The sequence below is a fragment of the Bos taurus genome, chromosome 6, assembly GCF_002263795.3.
Source record: "Bos taurus isolate L1 Dominette 01449 registration number 42190680 breed Hereford chromosome 6, ARS-UCD2.0, whole genome shotgun sequence".
NCBI classification, from domain to species: Eukaryota; Metazoa; Chordata; class Mammalia; order Artiodactyla; family Bovidae; genus Bos; species Bos taurus.
This window is the reverse complement of record NC_037333.1, coordinates 78469824-78485215: the sequence shown is the minus strand read 5'-3', so window position 1 is coordinate 78485215 and position 15392 is coordinate 78469824.

Genomic DNA, 15392 nt, shown 5'->3' with positions numbered 1-15392 from the left:
AGATAAATATGATGATGTGATCACTCACACTCACCTAAAGCCAGACATCCTGGAATGTGAAGTCAAGTGTGCCTTAGGAAGCATCACTATGCACAAAGCTAGTGGAGGTTATGGAATTCCAGTTGAGCTATTTCCAATCCTGAAAGATGATGCTGTGAAAGTGCTACACTCCATATGTCAGTAAATTTGGAAAACTCAGCAGTGGCCACAGGACTGGAAAAGGTCAGTTTTCATTCCAATTCCAAAGAAAGGCAATGCCATAGAACTCTCAAACTTGCACACAATTGCATTCATTTCACATGCTAGTAAAGTAATGCTCAAAATTCTCCAAGCCAGACTTCAGCAATACATGAACTGTGAACTTCCAGATGTTCAAGCTGGTTTTAGAAAAGGCAGAGGACCCATAAATCAAATTGCCAACATCTGCTGGATCATTGATATAGAAAGAGAGTTTCAGAAAAACATCTATTTCTGCTTAATTGACTATGTCAAAGCTTTTGACTGTGTGGATCACAATAAACTGTGGAAAATTCTAAAGGAGAAGGGAAGACCAGACCACCTGACCTGTCTCTTGATAAACCTGTATGCAGGTCAGGAAGTAGCAGTTATAACTGGACATGGAACAGACTGGTTCCAAATAGGAAAAGGAGTTCGTCAAGGCTGTATATTGTCACCCTGCTTATTTAACTTATATGCAGAGTACATCATGAGAAATACTGGGCTGGCTGAAGCACAAACTGGAATCAAGATTGCGGGGAGAAATATCAATAACCTCAGATAAGCAGATGACACCACACTTATGGCAAAAAGTGTAGAAAAACTAAAGAGCCTCTTGATGAAAGTGAAAAAAAGGGTGAAAAGATTGGCTTAAAGTTTAACATTCAGAAAACTAAGATCATTGCATCCAGTCCCATCACTTCATGGCACATAGATGGAGAAACAGTGGAAACAGTGGCTGACTTTATTTTTCTGGGCTCTAAAATCACTTCGGATGGTGACTGCTGCCATGAAATTTAAAGACGCTTACTCCTGGAAGGAAAGTTATGACCAACCTAGATAGCATATTAAAAAGCAGAGACATTACTTTGCCAACAAAGTTCTGTTTAGTCACAGCTATGGTTTTACCAGTAGTCATGTATGGATATGAGTTTGACTACAAAGAAAGCTGAGCACTGAAGAATTGATGCTTTTGAACTTGGTGTTGGAGAAGATTCTTGAGAGTCCCTTGGACTTCAAGGAGATCCAACCAGTCCATCCTTAAGGAGATCAGTCCTGGGTGTTCATTGGAAGGACTGACTGATGCTGAGGCTAAAACTCCAATACTTTGGTCACCAGATGCAAAGTGCTGGCTCATTTGAGAAGAGCCTGACTCTGGGGAAGATTGAGGGCAGGAGGAGAAGGGGATGACAGAGGATGAGATGGGTGGATGACATCACCAACTCAATGGACTTGGGTGTGAGTGGACATCTGCAGTTGGTGATGGATAGGGAAGCCTGTCTTGTTGTGGTTCATGGGGTCACAAAAGTTGGACATGACTGAGTGACTGAACTAAACTGAATTATGTGCTAAGTTCATCACTTAATTATAAAATTGTCGTAATTTGGCTATGTATCTCAAAGAGTAGAACGAGATGAGAAAACACTTCATTTGTTTAAAATGTAATTTTTAAAAGTCAACATTAGTTCAAACTAAAAATTAAATATTTTATTCTCCATATTAAAATCAATAGAATACTGATAAAACAAAAAGCCTACTGAGCATCTGGTGTACTAAGGGAGCATAAAATGCATATTTCATTCTCCTAACAAAGAAGGATAAAGAAAATTAAAAACTAATGAGGGCATGGTACATCAGTTATCCTTTTGCATCATCTATAAAATACACACAAACAGCTAATTCAACATTCATAAGTGAACCATATATTGTACTGTACTTTGAAAGCTGCTCAATTGTGTCTGAGTCTTTGCAACACCATGGACTATATAATCCATGGAATTCTCCAGGCCAGAATACTGGAATGGGTAGCTATTCCCTTCTCCAGAGGATCTTCCCAACCCAGGGGTCAAATCCAGGTCTCCTGAACCCAGGTATCCTGCATTGCAGTAGGATTCTTTACCTACTGAGCCACCAGGGAACCCCAAGAATACTGGAATGCATAGCCTATCCCTTCTCCAGTGGATCTTTTCTGACCCAGGAATCGAACCAAGGTCTCCTTCCTGCATTGCAGGCAGATTTTTTACCAGCTGAATTATATGGGGAGCCCAAATGAACTGTATAATTCAAATCTAAGTTGTTTTCACAAGTGGAGAAAAATATCAAGAGAATAAATTTAAGTATACATATGCATCTGGTCCCATTACTTCATGGGAAGTAGATGGGGAAACAGTGGAAACTGTGTCAGACTTTATTTTTTGGAGCTCGAAAATCACTGCAGATGGTGACTGCAGCCATGAAATTAAAAGATGCTTACTCCTTGGAAGGAAAGTTATGACCAACCTAGACAGCATATTGAAAAGCAGAGACATTACTTTGCCAACAGAGGTCCGTCTAGTCAAGTTTATGGTTTTTCCAGTGATCATGTATGGATGTGAGAGTTGGACTGTGAAGAAGGCTGAGCACCGAAGAATTGATGCTTTTGAACTGTGGTGTTGGATAAAACTCTTGAGAGTTCCTTGGACTGCAAGGAGATCCAACCAATCCATTCTGAAGGAGATCAGCCCTGGGATTTCTTTGGAAGGAATGATGCTGAAGCTGAAACTCCAGTACTTTGGCCACCTCATGCGAAGAGCTGACTCATTGGAAAAGACTCTGATGCTGGGAGGGATTGGGGGCAGGAGGAGAAGGGGACGACAGAGGAGGAGATGGCTGGATGGCATCACTGACTTGATGGACATGAGTGAGTGAACTCCGGGAGTTGGTGATGGACAGTGAGGCCTGATGTGCTGTGATTCATGGGGTCTCAAAGAGTCGGACACGATTGAGCGACTGAACTGAACTGAACTGACTGATACATATCAAATCAAAGTTTTTCTTGATTAAATTAGAAACATTGATAAGAGAGAGAGAGAGAAATATAAACCTCTTGAAGGAAGCCCTTGTCAGGTGAGAATATTCACTTACATCTGTTTTTGACACTAGGTGGCACTGAATAAATCCTGGGAAAATGAAAGTGAAAGTCACTCAGTCGTGTCTGACTCTTTGCAACCCCATGGACTACACAATCCATGAAATTCTCCAGGCCAGAATACTGGAATGGGTAGCTATTCCCTTCTCCAGTGGATCTTTCCAACCCAGGGATGGAACCCACATGCCTGGCAGATTCTTTACTTATTTATATTATTATTGTTACTTTGGTTAAGAAAAATAAAGTGAGTTTCAAAAGAGAATCCTAATTAAGAATTGGAAATAAAATAAAGAATTTGGATAAATTGATGACAGTTAAGGACCTTATCCTCATTTGAATTCTTTTATCAATTACTGTCTGAACCATATTTATGGCATTTATTTTAACTACATTTCTTTACCCTTGTAGCTCAGTTGGTAAAGAATCTGCCTACAATGAAGGAGCCCCGGCTTTCATTCCTGGGTTGGGAAGATCCCCTGGAGATCGAAATGGGAACCCACTCCAGTATTCTTGCCTAGAGAATCCCACCTGCCAGGCTCCTCTGTCCATGGGGTCACAAGAGTTGGACACAACTTAGCGACTAAACCACCACCACATTTCTTTGCATTGCATTTGTGTGTGCATGTATCTCTTTTATCAATTCTAGTGTACTGTAATTTTAAATATCTAAGACATAGACTTGATCCTTACCCTGTCTACATTTTCTTGGCATGGGAGAAGGCTTCATGAATAGCAGGCTTGTGTCAAATTTCACAGATGAGGATAAAAAAGAATTATAATTTAAAATTTTGATTATTTTTAAGACAATTTCCTTGTAATTTACTTCTTCTGTGTTTATGCTTACATGTTTTGTAAGAAATATAAATGAAATATCACCCTAACCGCCTATAATCACCATGTTATTCTCTAAATATACATTCAAAGCACAGGTTATTAAAAAGCCTCTACCTGGGAATACTGTACCCTATTCGATACAAGTTTTTGAAGAGAAATAATTTCTAATTTACTGAATTATATCTCTACAGCAACAGCTAGGTCATTTCCACTTTCATAATTGCTCCAAGTCCAATAAAGACTTATTTTGATCCAAAAAAGTTTTATCCATCCTTGGGTCTAATAGGAACCTCTATGAGAGTAAGAAATTGCTAAGTTACATGCACACACACAGAGTACTGCTTATAGCATGTTAGTTGACATCAAGTACCTAGTATAATCTATCAACTAGAAGGAAACTTAAATTATCAACCCAAAAGCAAGGATTAAGTATTATTCATTTTTGTCTCCACCAAAATGTGTGCTATGCATAGTATTTCTTTATCAATGTCTTTAGCAAATGAATGAATAAACAATTACTAAAATTGTGTATGGATGTGAGAACTAGACTATAAATAAAGCTGAGCACTGAAGAATTGATGCTTTTGAACTGTGGTATTGGAGAAGACTCTTGAGAGTCCCTTAGACAGCAAGGAGATCCAACCAGTCCATCCTAAAGGAAATCAGTCTTGAATATTCACTGGAAGGACTGATGCTGAAGCTGAAACTCCAATACTTTGGCCACCTGGTATAAATAACTGACTCATTTGAAAAGACCCTGATGGTGGGAAAGATTGAAGGCAGGAGGAGAAGGGGACTATAGAGGATGGGATGGTTTGATGGCATCACCAACTCAATGGACATGGGTTTGAGTAGACTCCAGGAGTTGATAATGGACTGGGAGGCTTGGCATGCTGCAGTCCATGGCGTTGCAAAGAGTCAGACACAACTGAGAGACTGAACTGAACAAAAATTAAAAGAAACAGTTTCAATATGTAGATATAATTCTATTTTGAAAGATTCAAATCACTTAAACTTTTACCGTTTACTGTCACTGAATCATTAGTCAACTAAATTCCACTCATTCACTATGATACCCTAATATATGTGTAATAGGATATAAAACCCATCAGGAGCAACCAAGATAACTTAGGACAGGTTCTTCAGGTAAATTGAAAACTTTCAGTGAATATCACAGTCACAATAAGAAAGGGGAATGTTAAACAAGTAAACTAGCAAAGAAAACAAAGAGGAAGGGATGTGAATGCTGGGGAGAATAAAGGTGAGGTAGGCAACTTCTGGCCTCTTAGCAATTTAACAAAATCTGTTAGCTCAAAGAATCTTTAGCAGTTATGTTACAAATCAGATTCCACATTAATGCAAAAAAGGAAGTTCATGTTTCCTTGATATGTTTTAAATTCTCTTCTGGGAATGGATATTACTAACATCATAAATGTAGACTCCTTGGCAAATTCTCATGGTGATTTAACAAAGAGAGACTTTAAGATTCTGAGATGGTGGGTAAGGAAGTATGAGTACTTTGTCTCTCACCTAGTTGATAATTACACTGACAGGATCTGTTTGATGTAACTATTTTGGAACTCTGGAGTCCATTGAAGGCGTGCAATTCCAAGACTCACTTCAAGACACATTATAATTAAACTTTCAAAATTTATAGACACAGAATCTTGAAAGTAGCAAGACAGAAATGACTCATCATGAACAAGAGATCCTAAATAACATTATGAGCAGTGTCCTTATCAGAAATATTGGAGGTTAAAAGTCTGTGGGTAGATTTATTCAAAGTGCTAAGACAAAAAAATAATGCTAACCAAGAATCCTGCATCCAGCAAAATTTTTCTTCAAAAGTGAGGTAGAAATTAAGACATTCCCAGATAAACAAAAGTTGAAAGACTTTGTTACTATTAGACCTGCCCTGCAAGATGCTAAAGGGAGTTCTGCAAATTGAAAACAAAGGACATGTGAGCATGTTCAGTTGCTCAATTGTGTCAATTTAAATTATGGGTAGATCTTCAAATTAATTGAAAGCAGGGTCTTGAAGAGATATATATCACCCACAACCGCACAATTGTACTCATCTCACACACTAGTAAAGTAATGCTCAAAATTCTCCAAGCCAGGCTTCAACAGTACATGAACTATGAAATTCCAGATGTATAACCTGGTTTTAGAAAAGGCAGAGGAACCAGAGATCAAATTGCCAGCATCCCCTGGATCATCAAAAAAGCAAGAAAGTTCCAGAAAAACATCTATTTCTGCTTTATTGACTATGCCAAAGCCTTTGACTGTGTGGATCAAAACAAACTATGGAAAATTCTGAAAGAGATGGGAATACCAGACCACCTGACCTGCCTCTTGAGAAACCTCTATGCAGGTCAGGAAGCAAGAGTTAGAACTGGACATGGAACAACAGACTGGTTCTAAATAGGAAAAGGAGTATGTGAAGGCTGTATATTGTCACCCCACTTATTTAACTTCTATGCAGAGTACATCATGAGAAACACTGGGATGGAGGAAGCACAAGCTGGAGTCAAGATTGCCAGGAGAAATATCAATAACCTCAGATATGCAGATGACACCACACTTATGGCAAAAAGCAAAGAAGAACTAAAGAGCCTCTTGATGGAAGTGAAAGAGGAGAGTGAAAAAGTTGGCTTAAAAGTCAACATACAGAAAACTAAGATCATGGCATATGGCCCCATCACTTCATGGCAAATATATGGGGAAACAGTGAAAACTGTAACAGACTTTATTTTTGGGGGGGCTCCAAAATCACTGCAGTTGGTGACTGCAGCCATGAAATTAAAAGACACTTACTCCTTGGAAGGAAAGGTATGAACAAACTAGACTGTTGGGGTCCAGAGTGAGGTACTCCGCCCATGACAAAGGTCATGAGGAAGGAGGCTCAACATACGCAAAGGCGGGATCGAGCCTCAGGAGTCCCCCTGGAACTCCTCGAGCATCTACCCCCATTACCAGAACCTGCCTACTTTACTACTTTGTGCTCTTACCTACACCTCTGACTTTACGGGGGGCTGTCCCCCACCACCTCTTTCGGAGAAGGAGTTAACCTAGAGCTCCAGTCAATAAAAACTCTTGGGTGTGACAAGAGTGTTTTAACCTACAAACTCCTCTGAAGGTTCTCTAGCCTGCCTGACAGGCTCGTCCGGCCACATGTGATTGCTCACAGCCTCCCAACCGTGAGAGGCACAAGATGCTTTAAACCCTCTAAAAACAGGTTCTTTAGAGAAGTTAGAAAACTATAAGTATAAGTATAGTGGGCTAATTAGAAATTGTGTTGGTGAAGGGTTTTTCATTTGTTGAGCCAATGTTTGTTGCTAAGTCTCCATATCCCCTGCCCTTACACACATTAATGAATATATAGAATTAACCTTTGATATTAATCATGTTAGACCTTAGGCTAAGTAAATTCTTTCCTTAACTAAAACCCACTACACCCTCACCCTGTAGGAATGTAACTTTATTTGGGTGGCGTCTGTTTTGAGAATAATCAGCCCTGGAGAAATAAGTGTCCTGATTGACTGACCGCTGTCACAAGGAGAGGGTCGTAAATTGTCAGCAGGCCCCCCTGGCCAGAAGATGATGTAACACCCTTAAGACCTCTGTATACATTTGTATGAAGCACCTGACTTTGATAAAAGTCAGGACTGCTGACCCCGCGTGACTTTTGCATAACATCTCAGTGTATAAAAGTAGACCATGGAAAATAAAGAATTGGGATCAGTTTCTCGAAATACTGGTCTCCCCATGTCGCTCTCTCTCTCATTCTGGCTGAGTCTCCATCTGGAGCACGGAACCCACCATGCTTACTAATTATGCCTGGGCTTCTAAGATCCGACCGGGGAGGCCTCAGTGTCTCCTCTCCTTCGGGAGAATGGAAGGACGCCTGCGGCCTACGTAAGTGGTGCAAACTTCTTGTCTTGAAGTTTTATTGGTCTCCCGCGTAAACCAAGCTACTCAGCCTCTTTTCTCCACTGAATTTTCCTACTGAGCTATCCTCATCCTATTACTCTTTATATCTTTGATAAAATATTTAAATAAATAGGTCACCGACGCCGTCCCCGCTTCGAATACCCTGGATCAGCCGGGGCAGGACCCCGGCACTAGACAGCATTTTAAAAAGCAGAGACATTACTTTTCTAACAAAGTTCTGTCTAGTCAAGGCTATGGTTTTTCCAGTAGTCATGTATGGGTGAGAGAGTTGAACTGTGAAGAAAGCTGAGCGCTGAAGAATGATGCTTTTGAACTGTGGTGTTGGAGAAGACTCTTGAGAGTCCCTTGGACTGCAAGGAGATACAACCAGTTCATCCTAAAGATCAGTCCTGGGTGTTCATTGGAAGGACTGATGTTGAAGCTGAGACTCCAATATTTTGGCCACCTGAAGCAAAGAGCTGATTCATTGGAAAAGACCCTGATGCTGGGAAAGATTGAGGGTGGGAGGGGAAGGGGACAACAGAGGATGAGATGGCTGGATGGCATCACCAAGTCAATGGACATGAGTTTTGGTGAACTCCAGGAGCTGGTGATGGACAGAGAGGCCTGGCTTGCTGTGGTTCATGGGGTCTCAAAGAGTCAGACACAGCTGAGCAACTGAACTGAACTGAACTCAGACCTAGAGCATCTGCAATCTGTTAGAATAACGTCACCATCTCCTATGCAATAACTGTAATTGGAGCTATGTCTTAGTGTGCAATAATCGTTCAATAATATCCACCAATTTTCATGGCATTTGCAGTAGTAAGACAGTGAATTAAATAGGAACTTAGCCTCTCCAATCCCAATGGCTCTTTGTTCCTCAGGTCAAGGATTTATTGGAGGATTCTGTCTGCTGCTAAGAATATCCATACCATATGTACACTAATGAAGAAGGGAAATAAACCCTGTAAGAAAAAAATTAAGATTCAATTTATCACCCAGTTTCCAACTACATATGTGTTAATACTTTCAGGGACTATACTGGCTTTTGATATAATGATACCAGTGTCAGTTCAGAATGGGTATCTAACCTGTGTATCTAATATGGGCATTCCTATTTTTCCTGTGTACAATCATGGAAAGAATGGGATATAGGTACTGCATGTACTTGCAGTGGTATTTCAGAGTCTTTCCTCTTGGGGATTGACCTGTCCTTTAAATTATGGCTTCTAGAAATGAGAATGTGACTCAGATCTAAATATGCTCTGAAATAATAAGATTTTCCATTACAGTGTGCAATAAAAACTCTGCTTATAACAAGTAAGTAGTTTATCAAAGATTATTCAACTATTAAGTAGTAGGAACAAGATTTGCACTCTAGCAGTATAGAGTTAGAACTTTTGATTCAAAACGCTATACCACACTGCTTTTCCAATAGGGGAAATAATAAATAATAAAAAAACAGGAGTAAAGCATCATGTTTACCAAAGTAATAGAGAATTATGGTACTATAATTTTTGGCCATGAAAAATGGTAATGCAGTTCTAAATCTGCTAATCTGTAAAGATGTTAGAATAAATGAGTCAGTGAAGAGAAGCATGGCTAAAATATTAAGCATTATAAGCCTGACCCTCCCAGGTGGTTCACTGTTAAGGAATCTGCCTGCCAAGCAGGAGATGTGCATTTGATCCCTGGGTGTGGAAGATCCCATGGAGAAGGAAATGGCAACCCACTCCAGTATTCTTGCCTGAGATATCCCATGGACAGAGGAGCCTGGGGGCTACAGTTCATGAGGTAGCAAAGAGTCAGACACAACTGAGCAACTAAACAGCAGCAGCAGCATTATAAGCCCATGTCTGTAAATTGCATGTACATGTGAAAGTGTATGGAATCTACTATTATTGGTGTTAATAACTAAAAATTATTCTATTATGGAGTTTGCAAAAGGACAAAAGAGAACATTAGGCATTTTACAGATCAGAGCATCAATAGAACATGGTTTTAGGATAGGAAAATTTAATATAATTTTAAGCAGAGAAGAACAAGTTAGTATAGAGAAAGCTGTCAAAGGTTCAATGACTACAATAAAATTAATAAGGAATTATTACACGTGAGATATTTTTCTCAGTATGGTACACATAAAAATCCATTTCATCCTCATAATAATCCCATTAAAAAAGCGCTTATCTTCATTTTCTATAGAAAACTCAGGCTCAAAAGGAATGAGTAACTTATTCAGCCATTTCATTTTACGAGCCTGTGTTTTTTCCTGTTTTAGACTATAACAGACTGTTTCATCTACCTGTAAGAGATAAAATAGGAAAAAAAGTACTTATGCTTACATACTTCAACAATGCCAATTCCTCACCCTCAAAATTCAAATTAATCATCCATATTGGCAACTCAATGCATCATTACCAAAATTAATATGGGTTCTTAGCAATAGTTTTTGAAAGACAAAGAGTGAAATTATTCTGAATATTCAGTTGACTTGGATCATCAGAAACATACCAAAGGATATTAATAATTAAAGATACCTTTGCATTGATAGTAATTACAGATTATTTATAAAGGCTTTAAAAACAATTTAAATAAAAAAGCTTTAGATGGGTGATTTAAGTGGAAATCATCATTAGAAAGATCAAACCCATAGTATCACAGAAACAAGTTTTAAATTATGCACTTTGGAAATCAATGCTAGATCTCACTTTGCTTCCTCAATCTCACTTTGCTTCCTAGATTTAGGAACAGCAGTTTCTGTCTTTAGATTGCTGTAATTAGCACTAGCCTCATATGCTCATTTACACCTTTGGCAATCAAGGATTGGAAACTTGACTTTCACTGATGGTATGTTATAATCACACCAGCTTGGAGCTTTTTCTTCCCTCTGTTTTTTGTTGATAACATTCACAACAACATTAAGAAAAAACAAAATCAAAGTACATTTCTCTTGAGTTAAATGCTTTAAACTCAGAGAGCCTCAGGAGTGCATGGATAATACATAATAAGATTTTAATTGATTGCCTTTTGTTTTTTTGTTGTTGATCTCACATAGACAAATACAAAAAAAGAAAAACAATGTATGGTTAATGAACAGTTTCTTCATATGTATATAACCTAAAGATTTCTCACAAATGTTGTTTATTATGAAATAAAAAAATATTAAGACATAACACAATGTCAAGAAATTTTTGGATTAAATATAGTATTATTACTCTATACTATACTATGTATATGTGCTATACTATTATACTATACTATGATGAATATCAGAGAAGGCAATGGCAACCCAATCCAGTGTTCTTGCCTGGAGAATCCCAGGGACAGAGGAGCCTGGTGGGCTGCCATCTATGTGGTTGCAAAGAGTCAGACACTACTGATACGACTTAGCAGCAGCCACAGCAGCATGATGAATATAGAATTTAGAATTATGTAAATTAATATTACACCTTAAATAAGATAATTTAATTACCAAATTCTGGTTTCAACCATGATGCAAGCTACATAGTGTTCATATTCTTAAAATGAGATAAAATGGAATTTTTAGTGCATAGTAAAATCTTAAATAGGAACATTTACTTATAAAATGTATGGTTGTCTATTTTTCATTAAGTTCCTATTCCCTTTATCCATCAATATCATGACTATAATCATTTTTTTGGATTTTTATAGGTTAATTTCTAGCGTTTGTATATAATTATAAAAGCCTCATATAAACAAGTATATTCATCTGATTTGTGCCAAAATAATGTTCTCTGTTAACAAGTATGGTCATTTATCGTGTATTGGAATGTATTACATATACTCAAGGTGTATCTTGTATTGGAATGTACAGTGGCTTTGGCAGGAGTACACACTTGTAGCTGCTGATTCTCAGGTGTAAAAAACATGTTATTTAGAAAAAAAGATGATGATCAAGAGGATATAGCTTGGATTCTGGAAGAAAGAACAGAAGTGGTGTCTTTAGTAAATAACACACTGGAGGCCTATTTGCCAGGTGCAGGAAATAGATGAAAATTTTCTGCCATGCATCATGAAGGCTGTCAAACCTGAAATAAAAGTCAAGTATAATGATGATTTCCACTATCTGCACATCTTCACTGTGATTCATTCACCAAAAGATCTCTCAAATGATAAGCTCTTCAGTTTTCTTTTAATAATTGATTACTCTAATGGAGAAAAATAGAAACTAAAACAATGCTGTTCTGACTCTATTTCTAGATATTTTCCTATTCTTTTTTTTTTTTTTCCAGTTGAACAGGAGAAATCATTTGGAATTAATTTCTTCTGTTTATTATATTATATTTCTTCTCTCTTCTCTCCTCAAAGTTAAATTTTCCTTGACTTTATTAGTGGAGACTGCGTTTCTATTGTGATTTGGTCTGAATAAACTCAGATGTGAGTATAGCTGTTTCATTTTCAAGAACATGAAAGAGGCTGAAAAAGAGAGAGTTGATGTTCTTAAAAATGAAGTGGCCTGGCAAGTCACCATAGAGTGGGAAGGTGAGGCTGGAGAATAATTGGGTATATAAATTGTAGACTTTTGAAAAATAGTTTTAAAAAATCAGAGAAGTATTAGGAGCAATTCCAAAACATACGACTGATGCATGTGAAGATGAACGAGAAGTGCTTAGAATTTTTACTCTTAGTATTTGTGAATTATCTCCAATACAGTATACTAATGCATATATATGGAATTTAGAAAGATGGTAACAATAACCCTGTGTACGAGACAGCAAAAGATGTATAGAACAGTCTTATGGACTCTGTGGGAGAGTGAGAGGGTGGGAAGATTTGGGAGAATGGCATTGAAACATGTAAAATATCATGTATGAAACGAGATGCCAGTCCAAGTTCGATGCACGATACTGGATGCTTGGGGCTAGTGCACTGGGACGACCCAGAGGGATGGTATGGGGAGGGAGGAGGGAGGAGGGTTCAGGATGGGGAACACATGTATACCTGTGGAGGATTCATTTTGATATTTGGCAAAACTAATACAATTATTTAAAGTTTAAAAATAAAATAAAATTTTAAAAAAATCTAAAAAAATAAAGTAACAAGTAAAAAAAAAAAAAGCAGATAGAAATAGGTAATAGAAATAAGAACAAAAATAAACAAATGGTACCTAATCAAACTTACAAGCTTTTGCCCAGCAAAGGAAATCATAAGAAAATATGAAAAGACAGTCTACCAAATGGGAGAAAATATTTGCACATGATGCAACAAAGTCTTAATCTCCAAAAAACTAAGTTGCTGGACAATAACTTATTTAATAATAGCTAATTGTTATTAATGTAAAATAATATAAAAAAAGAATGTTATATGTGTGTAGCTGAGTCTCTTTTCTGTATAGAACAGATTGGCAAAATGTTGTTGAGTCATAAAAGTCAACCACAAAACCTAAACAATGGACAGAAGACCTTAACAGACATTTCTCCAAATAAGACATACCCATGGAGAGTAGGCAAATAAAAAGATACTCAGTATGACTAAATATTAGAGAAATGTGAATCAAATAACAATGAGGAACCACTTCACACCAGTCAGAATGACCGTCATTAAAAAGTCTACAAATAACACATGCTAGAAAGGGTGTGGAGAAAAGGGAACACTCCTACACTGTTAGTGGGAATATAAGTTGAATCAGCCCCTATGGAAAACAGTATGGAGGTTCCTCAGGAAACTAAAAATAGAATTATCATATGATCCAAAAACCACACTCCTGGGAATATACCCAGATAAAATTATAATTTAAAATGATACATGCACATCTATGTTCATAGCAGCACTATTCACAATAACCAAACCATGGAAACAACCAAAATTCCCATTGACAGATGAATGGATAAAGAAGATATGATACATATATACAATGGAATATTATTCATCCATAAAAAGATAAAATAACACCATTTGTAGCAACACGGATGAAATTAGATATTATCATACGAAGTGAAATAAATCAGAACGAAACAGACAAATACCATGTGACATCTCTTATATGTGGAATCTAAAATATGGCACAAATGAACCTATCCACAAAACAGAAAATACTCATAGAGAGAACAGACTGTGGTTGCTGGGGTGGGGTGGGGAAGGAGAGAGACAGAGATGGACTGAGAGATGGGGTTGGTCAATGTAAACTATTACACTTAGAATGGATACAGAATAAGGTCCTAATGTAGAGCACAGAGAATTTATTCACTATCCATTGATAAACCATAATGGATAATAATATTTTTTTAATTTTATTTTATTTTTTAACTTTACATAATTGTATTAGTTTTGCCAAATATCAAAATGAATCCTCCACAGGTATACATGTGTTTCCCCATCCTGAACCCTCCTCCCTCCTCCCTCCCCATACCATCCCTCTGGGTTGTCCCAGTGCACTAGCCCCAAGCATCCAGTATCCTGCATCGAACCTGGACTGGCATCTCGTTTCATACATGATATTTTACATGTTTCCATGCCATTCTCCCAAATCTTCCCACCCTCTCCCTCTCCCACAGAGTCCATAAGACTGTTCTATACATCAGTGTCTCTTTTGCTGTCTCGTACACAGGGTTATTGTTACCATCTTTCTAAATTCCATATATATGCGTTAGTATACTGTATTTATGTTTTTCCTTCTGGCTTACTTCACTCTGTATAATAGGCTCCAGTTTCATCCACCTCATTAGAACTGATTCAAATGTATTCTTTTTAATGGCTGAGTAATACTCCATTGTGTATATGTAGCACAGCTTTCTTATCCATTCATCTGCTGATGGACATCTAGGTTGCTTCCATGTCCTGGCTATTATAAACAGTGCTGCGATGAACATTGGGGTACACGTGTCTCTTTCCCTTCTGGTTTCCTCAGTGTGTATGCCCGGCAGTGGGATTGCTGGATCATAAGGCAGTTCTATTTCCAGTTTTTTAAGGAATCTCCACACTGTTCTCCATAGTGGCTGTACTAGTTTGCATTCCCACCAACAGTGTAAGAGGGTTCCCTTTTCTCCACACCCTCTCCAGCATTTATTTGTAGACTTTTGGATCGCAGCCATTCTGACTGGTGTGAAATGGTACCTCATAGTGGTTTTGATTTGCATTTATCTGATAATGAGTGATGTTGAGCATCTAATATTTTAAAAAACAATGTATGTATGTATGTATGTAACTGAGTCAATTTTCTATACAGCAGAGACTGGCAAAATGTTGTAAATCAACTATACTTCAATGAAAAATATATAAAATATAAAACAAGAAAACATAGAGAAGATAAAAAAGAACAAATGGCAGTCATAAAAGTGGTTTTCCGTTGACAGTTCAATTTAGTCGCTCAGTTGTGTCTGACTCTTTGAAACACCATGGACTGCAGCATGCCAGACTTCCATGTCCTTCACCAACTCCAGTAGCTTGCTCAAACTCATATCTGTTGAGTCACTGATGATACGCAAACATCTCATCCTCTGTTGTCATGAAATTTCAGCTTCAGCATCAGTCCTTGCAT